The sequence below is a fragment of the Stegostoma tigrinum genome, chromosome 12 (genome assembly GCF_030684315.1).
Source record: "Stegostoma tigrinum isolate sSteTig4 chromosome 12, sSteTig4.hap1, whole genome shotgun sequence".
NCBI lineage: Eukaryota > Metazoa > Chordata > Chondrichthyes > Orectolobiformes > Stegostomatidae > Stegostoma > Stegostoma tigrinum.
This window is the reverse complement of record NC_081365.1, coordinates 48,728,022-48,747,838: the sequence shown is the minus strand read 5'-3', so window position 1 is coordinate 48,747,838 and position 19,817 is coordinate 48,728,022. Positions and strand designations below refer to the sequence as shown.

Sequence of the window (19,817 nt, the reverse complement as noted above, 5' to 3'; positions counted from 1 at the left end):
AAGCTGCTCACAATGAACCTCGACAAAAACAATGCCAAGAATACACCTAAGTAAAAATGGAAAGAACTGTGAATCCTGTAAATCAAACAAAAATAGAGATGCTGGAAAATCTCAGCGGGTTCTGGCAGCATCTGTGAAGAGAAATCAGAGTGAATTTTCTGGTTGAGTGACCTTTCCTCCGAACTGGTTCTGATGCTGCCAGATCTGAGTTTTTGCAGCAATCACGAAGAATACATCTTTGTGCTTCATGGAAATTGGCCTTATATAAAGTACCATTCAATTGAAAAGTGTAGGAACCTGTAGGAAAGAGCCTTAATGTAATGGTTCCTGGTCCCACTTTTCTATTCACTGGCCCGAGTAACAAGTGGTCCTTAATTGCAATAAAAAGGAGGTCTGTTATCAGGTTGCTAAAAATGTCAGGTAGATGGTTTAAAAAATTAATCAGAACATTTTGACTGCACAGAATGCAAAGTATAGTCTTGTCAAGATTGTGATTTTAAGAGGAATTAGAAAATAAAATTTGAAATCTGTATATGCAATACTAAGGAAATAATTATCATATTAGAATGTTTGGGAACTCTGTATAGTGGCATGCTCATTCTTAACTTTGTATTGAGAAGATAACCCAAAAACCTAAATGGGATAGTGCCTAAAAGATGAAAGAATGACCAATGAGATTATAGGAATTGTAAGACAGGAATGTTATCCTAAAGGGAAGAACTACTTCTCCACCTCTTGTCTACACATAAATAACTTTGCACCATGGCTGTGTTTTGCTTGATTATTTTGATCAATATCAAGTTTTATCCCTGGCAAGTTACGATATTCATTCTTTAGTCGTTAAGCTTTCCAATCAGGATGGTGATCTTCTTCATTAATCTCACAATGCTAGGTTTCATACTTACCCAGCAAATGGCATCTTGATTTTTCTTAATATAATTTCATCTGTTTTCTTTGGAGCATTGCTCTTGTTTAATCTATTCCTGATATAGACAATTATTTTGTCTTCTATGCTGCCCAATTGTCCATAAGTGAGTACTTTATTTTTTTGAAATTTGTGTTTTTATTAAATGTCAAATTATTCATCGCTGTTAAAATTCCGATCTTATTCACAATCACTGATTGTTATGAGAATATTTACAGTGGCAGTGATTTTGAAGAACACTTCTGTTCTTGAATGCTTTGGTAAATTCCCTCTGGCTGTTCCCAAATCCTTTGGAGTTTATGCACTACATTTCTACCAAACCATATTTATAATCATAACGGTACAGTGTCTTTGAAATTATGCTGCAGCTGATGACTCATGCTCTTGACTCTTTATCCATTAACTCAAGGGTTCTCATAACAGTTTTCAATCATGTCAATAGCATCTTTAACTGAACATTCCATCCTATTTGCTGTTTTTGATTGTTTATGCTCTGCATGCAGCATCTTACTTAAGATTATTTGTCCTTAGTGGCACAGCGTCCAGTCCAATTGCCATGCAATTGTATAATCGTGATCATCTTAGTGCTTCCAACTGGGAAATAAAAATCTAATTTATTTTTTCAACAGAAGTTTCCTCATGTTTCCAGTTCATGAACAAGCTGCTACTACCTGTTTAATTTTTGGAGGAATCTCATTAATTAATGTAAGTAATGACAAATTAGAATTCATAGGTCTCTGATGGAATTTTAACCTGGTTCTGAACGTCTTAGGCAAGTATTATGGTTTGATTGTTTCTTTTTATGTATTCAATTGTGGGACATGGTGTTGCTGGCTGGCCAGCATTTATTGCCTATCCCTAGTTGCCCTTGAATTGTGTGGGTTGCAAGGCCATTTGAGAGAGCAAGTGAAAGTCAACACATTGCCGTGGGTCTGGAGTCACATGTAAGCCAGACCAGGTGGGAGTGGCAGATTTCCTTCCCTGAAGGACATTAGTGAGTCAGATGGATTTTTCTGACAATTGACACTGGTTTCATGGCCATCAGTAGATTCTTAATTCCAGGATTTTTCAATTTGAATTCTAATTTGAATATGGCGGGATTTGAACCTGGGTTTACAGAGCATTTGCTGAGTTTCTGTGTTAAGAATCTAGCAAGCATACCATGAAGCAATTGCCTCCCTCTGATTATAGGAAGGACTTTTTTTATTTATTGTACTGTTTATCAATATTTGCATTGAAACTCAGAAATGTTAGAATTTTACAGCTGTGCCTCACACCTGATTGACACTTTTTGGAGTGAAGCTTCATTTCTTCAGTGGAAATTGGAAGAATTGAAATGTTTCTCCTGGCCTTTTCCCTAAAAGACCAGACTTCAACTTTCGCAACTCCAGGGCCCCAGCTGAAACACATTTTCCCCTTTCAAGCTTGCCTTTATGGCTGGTAACTTTCTTCTAATACTGGTGGGCTGCCGTGGGCCACTTCATTTCTATCCGTTGTTGCTCTTGGAAGCAGCTGAGTTGTTGAATGAAGTGGTTGGCATGAGGCACAGAGTTAAGATCTGCCAAATATCCTACTCCCACTCAAACTGAGTTGCAGTCTGTTCAGTTTTAAAAATTGTAACTGGTTGTTTTGATTTCCTTTTAACAAATATTGTTATTTTTCCATTGTACATTAAAGTCATTCTTCATTCTCATCTTTTCTTGTTAACATACAAATTCATTGAAATCTCATGACCAAAATATTATTTCCCAGGATCTCATTTTTTGAAACTCTCTTTGCTTTCTTTTATGCGCAATTTATAGCCTTTGCCTTCTGATTGCTTCAAAATTGATTTTAGTCTTGGCTAATTTTTTCTGAGATGTTATGACTAACTATAGAACCCTAGTAACTACTTAAAGATCTGTGAACACGCCACAGTTCAGTGCTGGAACTGAAATAACTCCACGTAGGCTGGTATTCTGTTGCAAAGTCACCCTTCATTACACATGCACAGTAGTTGATACTGGTCTGGCTCCCTCTGAGTAAACAGAGTCTCTGACACTCTTGTTCTTATCTATCAGCCAGAGCTCTCTGATTAGGGCTGTTAATTTGGTCGAATCAGGGAACTCATTCTGTCAGGTTCACTTGGCTGATCTTGTTACAATCACTACATTGATTCCCCTCTGAGTGTGAGGACATAGGCCCTTTTTTTTGTAGCTCCTGCTTCAGTGTTTTAGTACCAGGTCAGGTTCTTCCAACTCTGCCTCTGATACGGGCAGTATGTAAATACACAGTAGTTCGCCTCATGTGCCCCGAGCATCTCGGGGCGGTGGGGGGAGTGGAAATTCATTCTCCTCTACAGGCAGCAAAGACATCGAGGCAGTGACATCACTGCCACCATCTCAGATTTTGAGATATCTTCAATTCTTGAAGGAGAGGGAGAACCTATGATAGCCTTTTCTACTGTTCCAAAACTCAGTGAGCCAGGTACGTTTTGCTCCTGCACCATTTACAAATTTGCAGTTTTCATAATGTCCACATTGCTGGTTCAGGACTGTCACACCTACCCGAACTGTATACGTCACTGGACCTGATCTCCTGTCAGCCATGCTTCTTACCTATGAAGGGCCATTTCTGTGGTTCCCATATGGAACTTTACTTCATGGAACAAATTGCCGTTCTTTCTTGAGTGAGTCCCTTGTCATTCCTGATACAGACGTGGGAGCTGGGGCAATTTTGATCACCTCACTTTATCTTGCAATGGATGTAACCTTGTCTTGTCAACTCTGTGGTCCAAGCAGGTCACTTGGGGTGCATGGAGCACATGTTTTTTTTTCCTTTTAAGGTGTACACCCAGCTGGAAGAAATGTCTAGGGACTATGTCCGAGTTCCTTAAGTGTTCCTTTTTGGTCTTCCCAGTGAGCATGCAAACTAGATGTATGGTGTCCTGGGGCAGACCTTGCAAAGTGTTCTCTAGAGTCTGCAGAAAAATTGCATAGGCTATCAATATACCAAATGACAGACTTGTATATTGGCACAAACCTTTATGGGCATTAATTTTAGCATGCTTCTGGAAATCCTCATCTAACCACAGTTGCAAGTACCCATGGCTCATGTCAGCCTCATGAACATCAGCCCACCCCTCCACCAGCTTTGCATATAAATCCTGTGTGTGAGGGATTGGGTATTTATTCAACTGCAAAAAGTGGTTTGCCTCCAGTTTAAAATCTCCACAAAGGTGAACCAACTCCTCAGGCACTTGGTATGACCAGTGCTACCCATTCTACAAACTGGAGTGATTAGACGATTCCTTTGCTTTGCAGCCTTCAAATTTTTACCTCTACATTTGCCTATTAAGGGCAGGCCTTGCAGAATCATGGAATTGCTTCCTGGTCAACATATAAGGTGGTCTTGGCTCCTTTGATAGACCCTAGACCTTCCTGAAAAACTGTAGACATGAAATTGAAGTTGAGTGCTTTAGAAGTAGCTCATTGTTTGTATTTTAGGCAAACTGAAATTTAAGTTACTTCAGAAAGGAAGAGCTGCTGCTATTATGCTGTTCAGTGAGCCAATCTATACTGTGAGAGTTCAGATTATCAGCTCTTCCACTTTATTTGTAGAATAAGCCTTCTGTACATTGTAGGTTTTTTTTTGTTTAACAAAGGAATGTGCATTTCAATAAATTGTCAGTATATGAAGGATACCTTTGCATAAAGCACAGACATTGAGCAATTAGTATCTGTGATTCATTTTTGATCCTAAGGTATTAAGAAACTGCTCAGTATTTTTGTGCTGCCAATTACTTGAAACCAGTTAATTGTATTCTGTATCAAATTATATGAACATATATCCCAAAGAAAATGAGGAAACATATAGCTTACTTTATATTGCACGTCTTGTTTGTCATAATGACTTAAAATTGAAATCAGTAAAATATTGCTGTCACAAATAATACTTCCTCTCCATTTACCTGACAGTACATTTGTCAGTCTGGAATATCATTGTGCTTTCTGCCTTGGGGATTGTTAGTTCAGTTGGCTAGGTTGGTTTGGGATGAACAGTGATGCCAATAGTGCGTGCTCAATCCCCACACAGGCTGAGGTTACCGTGAAGGTCCTGCCTTCTCAATTTTGTCCCTCACTTGAGGTGTGGTGACCCGCCGGTTATCTCCCCACTTATTGTCTCTCTCTCTCATGGAGAGAGAGAGAGAGAGAGAGAGAGAGAGAGAGAGAGAGAGAGAGAGAGAATCCCTGTGATCTTCTGGGACTATGGCAATGTGGCTACATCTCAAAATGTCACAGAGGTGAGCTTAATCTGTTGAACCTCATTTATTTCTGTCACAGTGTGTTTAGGTGCAGTCATTTTTTCATCTTTTATTGCTGCTGTCCTCCTCTGAAAATTCCTGAAAATAATAGAGAAGCAGATTGCTGGGCATTGAAATCTCGAACCTAAATGAAATGCTTAGGGGAATTTCTCGAGTACATGGCAATATTATACCTGTATCATTTGCAGCTTGCAATGGAATATGGTATTTTAGTACACCACCGTGCAGATTTATATTAGACAAAAATTGCATTGACAAAAAAGTATATTACACTGCATTATTTAATAGTCTGGGCCTAACCTTATCTTTTCTAATGAAGGAAAAATAATTTTAAAAAGTCATTCATTTTTGTACGAAGTTTGAAGAGGATGATATGGGAAGATAGAATTCTGGGTGTATTTAGACAAATCTTCGGTAACAGCGTAGTCAGGTTAAGGAGGCAGTTAAAAAGATGTATGCAATCTTTTGCTTTCTGATAAACTTTAAAGGCAGGACTGGGGAGATATTAATATCACAAATAATATCTCCTCCAAACCTTAGTGATGGCATGTCTGAAAACCCTACCAGCAAATACCAACAGTGCTATACCATATGTCAACTAAAAATCAACTGCATGTGTCGATGTAGTATTGAGCAAGTATGTTTCAGAACTGAAGTGCGTGATAATGTATGAAGAAAGGGCAGGGTGAAAATGTGCATTGAAAAGAGATTCAAATTAAGTCAAATGACATATGTTGATAAAAACCTAAGTCGCAGTGAAGAGTGATGTGATAAATGTCTTGGAAAGGGGCAACTAAAAGGATATCGTTGAATCAGCAACTATGCTAATATTTTCTGATCGGGTTACTTTGTGAAAGAAATTTATATATCGCACTCTGTAGGGTACTATTTTGCCACTGTTGACCACCAAGGCTACCTCTGATCATGACCTTCTTGATCACAGACATTGTTTAGAAAGAATCCCACCTTGATTCCCAGTGTGGTCAATGGTGCCTGATGTGTCTCCACAATGAAATAGGATGCAGCAGTTGAATACCTGAGTTCATCTGTAAGTGCTTTACTCTGAATGCCCGGAGTTTCTCCAAATTTCAAAATTTCATTTGAATTTTAAATAGCCCAAATGAGTTGTGTCCTGTAGATGCATGTCATGCTGGTCTCTCATACTGAAGTTGTAAAAATAGATGTCAAGTGAGAATCAGGTATTGCTGCTGAAATCGAGCATCCTAGGTGACGCAACATTTTCCGGGTTTATTGCCAGTTATCATTCATGGCCCTCCACCCACTCAAATCCTGTCACAGTAGTATGAATCTTAAAAATTCAAATCAAGACAACTACCGTTTTTGAAAAGAAATGTAAAATTGTGGGCACAACATTACATCGACTACGTAAATAGTATTATATTTGTTTTAATTTGGATAGCTAAGTTATGGAGAAAGTAGGCATGTAATGGTCTTGCTTTTTAAAAAAATCTTTCGTACAGTAGCTCATATTTTAATCTCAGTTCAGTATATAATTTTACACCTTCGGCTAACAAGAAATATTGCTGTGTCTTGAAAGAATAATAATACCATAGACACTCTGGAGGCTTTTCTTAATATGAGCATATTTGAGGTTATGTACTGTAATTTATCTAGTCTTTTTTGAAATGCAAATGACTGTAACTGCCATCAATGACTTAGGAATAATTTTATTGATCAAACTGCAAGCCTTTACATAGTTATGTAGATATTTACTGGGTTGGAGGGAGAGAGCTGCAAGGTCAAGGTAAAGTTGGTTGTAAAACAAAAATGATTTTTCTCTTGTTGATCACAAATTTAAAAGCTAAGTTGATGCTGCAATATTATAGATTATTACTTTGGGGTCCCTTACATGCTATTTGGAAAATAGAAATCTTTTTGCTTCTAAAGAAGTGGCAAATGATGGTGTCTGTTTCCTCAGCAACTTCAGTGCAACTAATTTTAGTAGATTAGTAGACAAAGTAAGGCTCGTCTCAAATCAACCCAAACATCACAATAATAATAAATCCTTGCCAATGCGTTAATCTCTCAGCATCTTTACAAGCTATATTGTATATACCAGGTCCGCAGAGGAGACCCTCAATGTTAAGCCTTTAAAGCCTGTTGAAATATATTTAATGCCATGTCACACAATTCATCTACATTCTCTTTTAGTTTGTTTTGCATCTATAATAGTATGACAATAAAGTGCAGGAGCAGAATTAGACCATGTGGCCCATCAAGTCTACGCCACCAATCAACTGTGGCTGATAGGCTGACCTACATTTTGCCTGTCTGAAATACACTCAATGGTCTCCACAGCCCTCAGCAACAATGAGTTCCACAGATTAACCACACACTGATTTGAAGATGTACCTTCTCAATTCATTTCTTAAAAGGTCATCCCTTCAGCCTGAGGCTGTGTCTTTGGGTCCGAGTATCACTGACTAGTGGAAACATCTTCTCCATGCCCATTATATCCATGCCTCTCAGTATTCTTAAAGTCTCAATTAGAGCCTCCCTCATCTTTCTTAACACAACTGAGTACCCATCTAGAGTCCTCAACCGCTCCTCATCTGACAAGCCTTTCATCCCCAAGATAATTCTTGTAAACCTCCTCTGGACCCCTTCCAAGACGAGCAAATCTTTCATTAGATAAGGAGCCCAAAACTGCTTGCAATATTCCAAATGCAGTCTTACCAGATGCTTATACAACTTCAGCAGCACATCTCTCCTTTTGTGTTTTAGCCCTGTTGAATTGAATGCCAACATTCAGTTTGCAGTTAGGAATGCAAATGCAATCTGCATATTAGCCTTGAGAGAATCTTGAATGAGGCCTCCCAAGCCCCTTTGTGCTTCAGATTTCCGAAGCCTTTCCTGGTTTGGAAAATAGTTTGCACCACTATTTGTCCTGCCAAAGTGCATAATCTCAGTGTGTCACTTCTTTACTTGGTCTTCTAGCCTGTCCATGTCCTTCTGCAGCCTCCCTGCTTCTGTTACGCTACCTATCCCTTGAATTATCTTTGTGCCATTTGCTAACTTAGCAAAAATGCCCTCAGTTTCTTTGTCCAGATCGTTTATGTTCCAAATGAATAGCTGTGGTGCCAACAGTGGACACTGAACTTCACTAGCCACTGGCTACCATCCTTAAAAAAAACCCATTTATCACCATGATCTGCCTTTTGCCAGTCAGTCAATCCTTTATCCATGCCAGTACCTTGCCACTAACAACATGGAGTCTTATCTGATTTAGCACCCTCCTCTGTGACACCTTGTCAAAGGCCTTGTGGAAATCCAAATAAATAACACCCACTAGCTCTACTTTGTCTAACTTGCTTGCGATATCCTAAAAGAATTCTAACAGATTTCTCTTACAGGACATCCCCTTCACAAAGCCTGCTGACTCTGTCCTATTTTGCCATGTGCTCCCAAGTTCTCAGCAAACTCATCCTTAATTAAAGGTCAGGCTAACTGGCCCATAGTTTCCTGTCATTGTAAACAGGGGTGTCACGTTACCAATTTTCCAGTCCTCTGAGACACTCCCTGACTCCAGTGATTCCTGAAAGTTCAATGCCTCGACAACCACCTAGCTAATTCCTGTAAAACCTTGGGATGTAACTCATTGGTCCAAATGATTTGTCTGCCTTCAGATCTTTCAGCTTTCCCAGCATTCTCTCCTTGTAATGGCCACTGCATTCACCTCTGCTCTCGACTGTCGCAAATCCATGGAATGCTTCTGGTGTCTTCCACTGTAAAAACTGATGAATAGGCCCTATCAGCTACCCTGCTATTTCTTTGTTCTGTGTTTTGACTTCTCCAGCCTCATTTTCCAGTGATCTAATGTCACTCTTGCCTTTCACTCACCATGTTAGAGATCTAAAAAATGTCTCGCAATTCTCTTTTATTACAAGCGAGCTTACTCTTGTATTTCATTTTGTCTCCCCTTATTGCATTTTTGTTATCCTCTACTGGGTTTTAAAGGCTTCCTGATCCTCTGGCTTCTCACTAATCTTCATTCATTGTATTTTTTTTTGGCTTTTATCCTGTCTTTGATTTCCCTGGTTAGCCATAGTTGCCTCATCTTCCCCTTAGCATGTTTCCTCTTCCTTTGGTTGAACCTCTGCTGTCTCTTCAGAAACCCCTGCCATTGCTGCTGCTCCACCACCTTCCCACTAAACTCTCCTTCCAATCAGCTCCAGACAGTTCCTCCCTCTTGACTTTGTTAGCTTTACTCGATTGTAATAATGTTACATCTGATTCAGTCTTCTCCCTCTCAAACTGCATGGTGAATTCTATCATAGTATGGTCATTGGTTCCTAGAGGTTCCTTCACCTTCAGCTTCCTAATCGAGTCTGCCTAATTACGCACCACTAACTCATAAAATTGCCTGTTCGCTCATGGGTTCTGTCACAAGCTATTCCAAATACCATCTCGTTGACATTCCATGAATTCTTTTTCTTGAGATCTGTTCCCAACCAGATTTTTCCCAGTCCATTTGCATATTGAAGTGCCCTATGGTTATTGTTATACTGCTTTTGTTAGTTGCCTTTTATGCCTCCTGATTTATTTTCTTTCACACATCCCACTACTGCTAGGAGGTCTGTACACAACTCCCCTAGCGGTCTTTTTTTTTCCCACGTTTCCTCAATTCTACCCACACTAGTTCTATGTCTTCTTATTCTAGATCGCTTCTTGTTAGTGATTTTGTTTCATTCCTTACCAGTAATGCAACCTTACCCCTCTGGCTATCTGCCTGTTCTTTCGATAGATGTATCTTGAGATATTTAATTCCCAACCCTGATTCCCTGACAGCCACATCTCTGTGATACTGACAACATTGTACCTGTGTGACCGGCTGTTTTACCTCATTTTGCAAATGGCATGCATTTAAGTACAACACCCTGAGTCCTGCAATGACTGCCTCCTTTCCTCTAGGTAATCCCTTATTGACTGTGTCTGAAGTTAGGTTCCTGACCCTTTCTATATTTTTTTTTCTTATTACTTGTTCTGGAAACTTTAACTTCTGTTGAGCTCACTTCCTTTAACTTTTTCCATAATTCTCCATACAACTGATCATACCCGGCACTAAAAGTTTTTTAAAGCCCTATCCCCAGCCCAAATTACTCCATTCCTCAGTAGCTTATCAATCTCGAGTGTTGTCAGGTCAAGAATAGTGTGAAGTAGAAGGTTAACTATACTTTTAACTCTGATGGCTGCTAGGCAGCTACAGAAGGATTTAGATCATAATGATGTCAGATCATGTGGAACTGTATCCAAAAGAGTGCAAGAAGCTTGTTCCCTCTTACTTGCAAATAGTTATGCTTATAAATCCTTTTAAAGCTGACTTAGAAAAATCTAGACCACACTAATAGCATTACAAGCTTATTTTTGCTACTCTGGTACATCAAAATGTCCAACCCCCAAGAAAGTACTGACCTACCAGACCAGCATGCACTGTTCATTCCCCTCATTAACCATCTTTCTGACCACTTATAAGTGGAGTTATCAAATAAGAGGCAGTTTTATGCTTTAGGTCCTCAAGGAAGCAACTTAAAGCTGCCCAAACTTATTTCAAGTTGGACCATTACCAACAGAGAGAGAGAGAGAGAGAGAGAGAGAGGATGTTTTTTTTTAATGTCAATGTATGTTAAAGAAGGGCACAGTTAGCTGTAAATAAATTTTCTTAATTAGATTCTAGTCTGTCGAGTTAATTAAAGTTAATCAAATGGCAATAGGAGTACTGCAGTTAGCCTCAGCAGTCCGAGTAGAGAGGATGAGAATTACTAAAAATCCTGATTCAGATCTCTTTCTGGGAGCCTGTACTAGAAAGTTTGTACTTGTTAAGATGAGAATATTTCTTCATGGGTAAATGTGCTCAGAGAAATTACAGGAGTGAGCAAAATTATAGAGAATGTGAGAGATTTTGAACTTAGGACAATGTAGCAAGGTTTAAAAAAGGAGTTTCAAGAATATGATGAAAAATGAATAGTAAATTATCACCATAGAATGAAGTCTTCAAGCTAGAATGTTGGCTTAGAGCAGATTGCATGAAAAGTCAGTTATTTCCAATTATTGCACAAGGCAGCAATGAATACTGGTGAGGCCTGGCTTAATGGATTAATGGTCGTCTTGTAAGGTAAGATGTGCTTTGATTTTGCAGGAGTTGGAGCAGTTTGTTGGTTGCAATATGAGAAACTAATAACGTGCTATTGCATCAAATAGTTGGGAAATCACAGACTTGTTAAACAAGCACATGCATCAGTCTTCATAACACAGAAAGTGGTCAAAATACAGGTGGTAAATGGAAACTTTACATTGCAACCAAGGAGAAGAGCTTGCTCCATTTTAAAAAGAAATTGCAATACTAATAAGGATTAACACAGACAATGTCTAAGAACTTCTGATTTTCACTGTAGTGTATTCAAGTTAAGCGTGGAAGTTGCACTTGTGCTGCAAATAATCTTCCAGATTGCTCAGCTGATTTTCCATTTGTGTTTTTGCACTGGAAAATTGTTAATATCTTTTCATTATTTAAGAAAGGTGGGAGACACGAAACTGGCAACTACAGGCTTGTCCGGTGAATTTCAGTAGTGAAATTGTGATTAGAATCTGTTATTAGACACAGAATAACTGAACACTTGGCAAATTTGAGTTTACCAGAGGGCAGCAATATGGATTGGTGTGGTGTTCGATAGGGCTCTGCATAGAAGTTTATTAGCAAAGCTTATGCATTTAACTTTGGAGAAAACCTTGTAACAGGCTAGCCACAAAGTTGAGATAGTCAACTGGGAGTAATAAAGTGGTATTTATTTTGATAGATGGCATGAGTCAAATGGTATTTCTTGGGGACTTATCCAAAGACTGATACCAACGACGCACAATTGTAATTCTGCAGTGAGGGAATTGGGATACTACAGAGGCAATTTTCTTTCCATTCCTGTGGTTGACTTCAATATTAATAGAAATATAAAAACAAGAGGCAGCCATTCAACCCTATCCTGTCATTCGGTTAGATCAAAGTTGACTTCTACCTCATCCTGTTTTGTCCTGCCTTAGGACTGCATTGCTTGATCACCTTACTTGACAAAAATCTATCACCTTATAAAGTAGAATCATATAGCACAGAAACAAACCTGTTGGTCCAACTAATCTATGCTGACCAGAATCCCAAAGTAAATCAGTTCTACTTGCTTGGGGTTGGCCCATAACCCACATTAATCTTTCCCATTCATATACTTATCCAAATGTCTTTTAAATGTTGTAACTATATCGACATGCACCACTTCCTCCAGACATTAATTCCACTCACTAATCAGTCTGTATAAAACAAAAAATTGTCCCACGTGTAATTTTTAAAAATCTTTCTTCTCTCACCTTAAAAATATGCCACCTAGTCTTGAAATTCTCCACCCTAGGGAAAAGACACTTGCCATTCATCTTATCAATACCCCTCATGATTTTATAAGCCTCTATAAAGTCACCCTTAGCCTTAGAAAGTGATCTCCTCAAAGAAGTCTACTCAATCGAACACAATGCATTTGTCAACAATCCATACTGATGCCCTCTGATCAGCTCAAATTTGCCCACGTGTTAAGTTATTCTGTCCCTATTAACAGATTCTAGTAACAATTTCACTATTGAAATTGGACTGACAATCCTGTAGTTTCCGGTTTTCTCTCCTATCTTTCTTAAATAATGAAAAGATACTATTTAAATTATTTCATGATTAGCGTCTCATGAATGTGATAGAAATTAATCTCTGTGGCTTGACATATTTTTGATTCACATCAGCGTAAATTATCTTTATGTTCAGTATTGTTTTGATTGAACTTATTATTTTTATAGGGATGTTAATGCTTACTGCAAGACTTCAATCTGAAGTTGGCCCTAAGACAATTTTGCCTAAGAAATGCTAACTGTTTTGCAGATTGACACCTATCCTCTGCTATAGGTGAAGAAGTCTTAATTCTAGTATATAATTAATGGCTATTTTGAATGAAGCTGGACAGTTGTTATTGTTCATACAGTTTTATCATCTGGGACTATTTAGCTTTAATGGACACAATGAGATTTCAGCATAGGCTCATTCTTAACAATGGGAGAAATTTATTAGTTCAAACAAATGTTTTACCAACAGCCTCCCTTGGTTACTTCTTCCATGAACATATCTCTAAAAATGTAAACATTTTATTAACACAACCTGTTGGACATGATAACCTCAATTAAGTTTACTAATCCTCTTCATTGGTTTGAAAATTTCCATTTTGTGACCATAAACTGTCGTCTTCACATACAACACTGCTGTTTCTTATATCATATCTTCATACACTTAGTTTACTATCCCTTAGAATCATGATTTGAAAAAAATTGTATTCTCTCACACATTAATATCCTTCTGTTTAATTAGTCAACCAGTGCTTTGTACAGCAGCAAAATACATTAATGTAATGGTTGCACACTTGCTGTGATATCATGATCTAGTGTAGTTTTTAAAACGGCTGTGAAGCATTAGTTAATACATTTGTCTGAATGAAACCCTTTGATATTTTTCACTGGTGTGCATTATAACTGTTACACTCCGTACTTTCTGTGAACATTTTTAATTTTGCATATTTTATATACTCAAGTAATGGGTGATCTCTGTATAAGACACTTATGGACTTTTAGCCAAAAAGTCTGAAGATTTTGTACTTTCTGTCTGCTGAAGTGAACTCACCCTCATACAAATGCACTTGACGGAATCAGAATCGTATACCATTAGAGATGACAATTCCGTCTGTGCATCAACGTGATATCATGACTACTTCTGCGCAATGCATTTCTACCAATCTCACCCTCTGATTTGGCAACAGGAAATGTCAAGGGAAGCACCCCAATAAAAATGTAGCTCAGTTCAAATTACAAGTTGTTCAGTTTTCAGAGCAGTTGCTAGGGAATTCAAGGTATTTGAGAAGAACTTTAGAGGTTGGTGAAGGCTCTCTACACTGCTTAAGTGAATGCCTCAGGAAAAAATGTGCAAACAGATGACAGCCTGACAAGGTGCTTTGTTTGGAAGACTAAGTTGCAAAGTATCTGTGATAATTGCCAGAGTTGCAAAATATTGCAATGATAATCATCAGAATTGACTCTGTTTCTCGAGGATCTGTCTGAGGCAAGCATGAGAAAAAAGCACAGTAAATGGTATGATAGGAAGAGAAAAGGCATTCTCCAAGGGAAGAAATATCCAGACTCTGACATTAATCCTGTGGTGAATGGGTTGTTGAAGCCTGGGGTGAAATCGGAATCACTATTGTCATCAAATCATTCAATGCACTTGATCGTGTAGATGATTATTATTTATGGAATGATATTGGTGATGATATGAATGCCAACAATAATGTTGGCAATCAGTATGATGTCATTGAAAATGCAGATTGTAGCAGATTATTTGATTCTGAAAAGAATGAGGAGAAAGAATGGACAAAAGTCAAATACATATTCAGTGCATTTTCAACAAATAAGTAGTATTGTTTTCCGTTCTGTGAAAAAAAGAATTAAATTGTATAAATTTGAATGTATGGCTTCTGTTCTTGATAATTTTTTAATATTTTGAACAAATTTAGTGTACAGTAATTAGTATGTCTTGACATAGAGGACATCGTTTATTAATCTGAATGTTGTAAAAAGAAAATATTTTTGGCTCTGTGTGCTTCCTTTTGAGGTGGGGTTGATGGCTACCATCTCTGATAAGGTGACTGCGATTGAGGGACTGTAGCAGAGGCTGGATTTCAGCCTATCCAAAAATTTTGCTCAAGTAAAAGTCAGTCTCCTACTTTTTGATCAAATCTTAAGGCTTCTCTTTATGCAGATCATCTTACGATGTCAAACAGCGTATGCTTTAGTAATCTAAAAGATTAAGCCTCCTCCCAGCTTTCAGCATTTTCAAATTGTAAGTTTACAGCACAACAGGAACAACTTTGTTGGTAAAATCAAAAAAACAAACAATGTTTGCTGTTCTTTTCCTCCAATATTCCTGCCTAAAATGTTTAATCACTTTCACTTAAAAGATGCAGTGCCTCATTAACTTGCCTGTGACAAACCACACTGGGCTCTGCACAAAGTATTTTTTGGTAAACTCCCTTCTGGCTTTCTTGTCACCTACTGCAAATTGATGTTGCCTTGCTTTAACCTCCCCAACTGAAGAAAATGACCTTTATCCCATTCCCCTATCGATAGTTCACAAAAGCACTATAAAATTTCCTACAATCCTTAATTGTTTCAATAAAAATTGCCCCAGTATTCCCTGTTCCTCTTGAATCAGGAGATAATCCAAGATATATATCTCGAAGCGTCTCAGTTTTTTTAGCATGTTCTATTCCACCACCTTCGGTGTGACCAATATTTTTGAACCAACCAGGTCATTCCCAAGATGAAATAAATTCCTTGCATTTACTAAGTCACTCAACAATGGGATTGTTTTGTAACCTTCATGTAAACCTGAGCAGCATTGGTGACTGACTTGCTCCAGTGTGTCTGAAGTGTCTCCTTGATTTCAAGAAAACATCAATATCCTTTTGAAATCAAATATTCAGAGCCTCCAGTGGTCTGAAAGTTTTCATCAATGATCAAAGAAGAATTTTCTTGACTGCCCTGAGTCAGCTCTCCTACATATTCTTATTGTACTACAATTACCATTGTAATATTCACTTCCTTTCCTCTTCCCTCTCTTTTGTGAAGATTCTTTAGACATTTGTATGTTGCTTTCTGACCATCAGTTCACTTTTCAACAATATATTTTGATATGCTCAGTCTTACGGGAAACGTGTTATTTTCTTTGTATCATTTTTAGTTTTAACTTTTTCCTTTTATTACTTTCACCCTTCCTTCTGATTTGTTCCCTAAACCTTTACAATCTCAGATTTTTTATTTAGTTTCTTTGTGGGTTCTAATATGGCTGCCTCCCCATTTGTGACTATCTGTGTGAAATATCATGGCTATATACCAGAACTGCCACATTTCAGATCTTTAAGCTCACCTAAGTTTTTAAGTCTGCTGGAATAATGTTTCTGAATTTATATATTCACGGTTTCCTTACATTCTCAATATTTTCCTTCATGTTTTACTTCATTAATCTTACAGTATTTATTTTTCTCATCCAAATGCTACCGTGGTTTAAATAGGTTTCTTTCTTGTAGTTTATCAATTTTTAATTGACAAATACCAGGGACAAGCTTTAAGTATTGCCTTTTTTAAGATTAGATTTGATATTAGATTAGATTCCGTACAGTGTGGAAACAGGCCATTCGGCCCAACAAGTCCACACCGCCCTTTTGAAGCATCCCACCCAGACCCATTCCCCTATAACCCACACACCCCTGAGCACTACAGGCAATTTAGCATGGCCAATACACCTAGCCTGCACATCTTTGGACTGTGGGAGGAAACCGGGGCACCCGGACGAAACCCACACAGACACGGGGAGAATGTGCAAACTCCACACAGTCGCCCGAGACTGGAATCGAACCCAGGTCCCTGGAGCTGTGAGGCTGCAGTGCTAACCACTGAGCCACCGTGCCGCCCAAAAGCAGTTTCATAGTTTGCACGTTGTTCTTCTGACAAACTGGAGTACATATTCATAGCTGCACTGTTGAAAACACCCTGTGATGCTAAGGCCTGAATAACTCTTGGCCACTTTGTTTCCCCAGATACCATTTCAAAAATCTTTTGACTTGATTGTCTGTAAATGTAAGTGCTAAATGTGGCATTTTATTTAAACAAAATCTTTCAAAGCGGTTATGTCTCATACCTCATGCTAAACTTTCTCTGGCCAAATTGTCACCTCATTTGCCCCATCTCTTTGCAGTTAAATCTATTTTTAATTCCATTTCCATTTGTATTGCTCTGTTTTTTTTTCTTTCTCTTGTTCCAATTCCATCCTTTTTTATTTCCACTGCTTCTTACCATTTCTATTGTTCTTGCCTTTTCATTTTCTTCCCTTTCGTTTCTCTTTTCCCCTCCAATTCAAACCTTTTGACCTCTCTTTTGACGTTGATATTTCCATCCATTTTTAATTTTAAATGTTGGTTAATCACTTATGTCTTGTATGCGTGTGATCCTGTTTTTATTCCTATCTTCAACTTATCTCCTAATGCTGTTAGTCAAAGGTTTCAGAAGGAAAATAATTTTGCTTCTATTTGTCAAAAAATCTTAACAAATTTCAAAATTTTGAAAATCCAAATCATGCAGTATACTTCAGCATAAGATGCTTGTTTTATGTCCAGACACAGATCCCTCTTTTACTGAGACAACTGGGATCAAGAATAACATCCAGTTTGGTTATGAACTTTTCATAAATCCAAGAGCGTAATCCTTCTCAACCTAATAACCTACAGATTTCTGAAAATTCTATATGCTTTGAAGTTTGACAAGCTAAACATTTCTGCTGAGGTGATTTGTTCCTTGGACTATGCTGAATCCGCCTTTAATGAGAGAAATCCAACTTACTTTTAAAGTTAACACCAGTATTTTCTGAACTGAATTAAAACTTCTCTATCCTAGATTCTTCTGACCCAAAAGCAAAACGAATAGTTTCACATGTTACCAGCTTTCCATATAGGATGTAGAATACTCGTACAGAGTTCTGCCCTGTTTTACAAGGGGGGAGAAATTAGAGAGGGAAGCAAAGATTCCTATTGTGGCTTCATATTTTTACCCATCACTAATAATGTAAGAGCCAATTCAATATTTTGTTCCATTGTGATGCAGAGAATTCATCTGAATCTATGTGCTGTGTTGTAATCCAAATTCTAGTCTTGTTACTGGCTGATTTTGTCGTTTTTACTCTCTTGTATTTGGTATGAGTACATTCCAAAGTAACTTCTTATTGAAAGTATGTTAAGGTTTCAGTTACTAGGAGTTATCACGTAGCCTTTGCTTGATTGTTTTCTTTTGAAGGTTCTAGGTAACCAGAGTGACAACGATTCCAATGAAAATAAATGTTTTAATTTGCAATTTTTTATACTTTATAGAAATGCCTACTGTTCATAATCTGTGATCACCATTTCCATTGTTGGAATCATCCTCTTAAAATACTAAATGTTCATCAATTATTTCTGGGCAATTCTTAAAACCTGCAGCAGTTTGTTGTGGTAATTATCATGCAAATTTAGGATAGGTGTGAGGGTTGCTGGGTTTTGACTGGTTACATGATGAGACTTTTTATCTGACTTTCCACGCTATTATTGGTTTCACTGTCCATCAGTTTAGCATATTCTTGTCTGTCAGTCTTGGCTTTAGTTTTGTTAGTTTCAACACACTGGGTTGAGTTTAGATTTAATGTTTTCTAGTATTCTGACTTTGTAATGTAGGGCAAATTCATTCTGGAGCCTTAAACTCATTTAAAGAAACTTTTTTTTTCGGAGATCTTGGCCTGTTGATAGTGAATGCTTTAACAGCATCTTATACTTGCGTTTCTGATGTTACTGTCCTAAAGACAGCTAGAAGGATTAAAAATGAGAGAGAAAGTCTGATTGCTGACATTTTCTTGGGTAGCAAACTGCATTTGGTAGCCATATACTTGACTTCCATCCCTTATTTATTATCTTTGAAATAGAGATAGATCGCAATGGGGTGTGTGCTTATTTCAGATGTTGTTTAAGTTCAGTTTAAAGAATATTAACTTCAGAGAAATAATTTTCCAAACTTTAAAATTTCCTTAGAGATGGGACTCTTTTATGCCTTTTTTAGCATTTAATGCTAGGTTTACCTGATGTTTTGAGGTCTCTGTTCAATTGTTTCATTGAAACTCTGTGGGGGGAAAAGAAAAATCTGTTTTATGTTCTCCCTGGATCCTTTCCTGTGATTGTTTATATGCATTTCTCTATAAGCGCCCTCCCTTGGACAGTCAAATGGCCCAATCATACTGGGCAATTCTTTCATTTAAGAAACTGTGTTTTGAAATTTATATCACTGCTTTAATTTTAGAATTAATTATTTGAACTTCAGGTTTTATACAGAATAGAACACCAACACTGCAACTTGTGGTACAGTCACCATAAAAAAAAATGGCAATGAACGCTCACCAGTTTCAGTTTCAAAGTACAGGATATTTGGTTTTAAGCAAATAAGTCCTTGTGCATAACAGCCTGCAGGCTTCTATTGCAATAAGTGTAAAACTGCTCAGTATCCCAGTTTCTCAGAAAAATATAATTCATGCTGAAGCAGACTTCAGGCTTTGAAGTTTTGTAATGCTCAATGTCATGAGTAGAGGTAGGGCAGTAGCAAATAACAGTGCTGCATTTCAACCAAAGGACATTGTTCCCAATGCTCACCAGGGCACATGGAGAGCCCAGGACAGGACTCCTGCACTCTTCCAGTTGATGCCAAATGTAACTCCATGCTTTTAGAAGTAGGTCTGCTTAAAGGAGGCAGATAGAGTGAACAGAACAGCCATAGCTGTCCCATGCATCACGGCTGATCCCATAGGAAGGATCAGTGGGCCAAAATAGCATACAGCATTTGGAAAGTAGTTGACCTTGGCATTGTGCAGTGACAGGAAGAGTTGACATCTTTGAGATGCAATAAATGGATTTAGCAACCCCTCCACTATGTGAG

General features: G+C 37.9%; 1 protein-coding gene across 6 annotated transcripts in view; it reads left to right on the top strand.

The window, feature by feature from the left end:
- LOC125457338 (zinc finger and BTB domain-containing protein 20-like) overlaps window positions 1-19,817 on the top strand; it is a 272,701-nt gene that overhangs the window by 137,885 nt on the left and 114,999 nt on the right. For 3 of the 6 annotated variants that reach the window (XM_059650326.1, XM_048541473.2, XM_048541463.2), the window contains exon 3: window positions 1,555-1,630. The exons of 2 other annotated variants lie outside the window; for them this stretch is intronic. The gene's annotated coding sequence lies outside the window, so the exon portion shown is untranslated. The remainder of the gene's footprint in view (window positions 1-1,554; window positions 1,631-19,817) is intronic. One more of the 6 variants, XM_048541465.2, reaches the window with a different exon arrangement.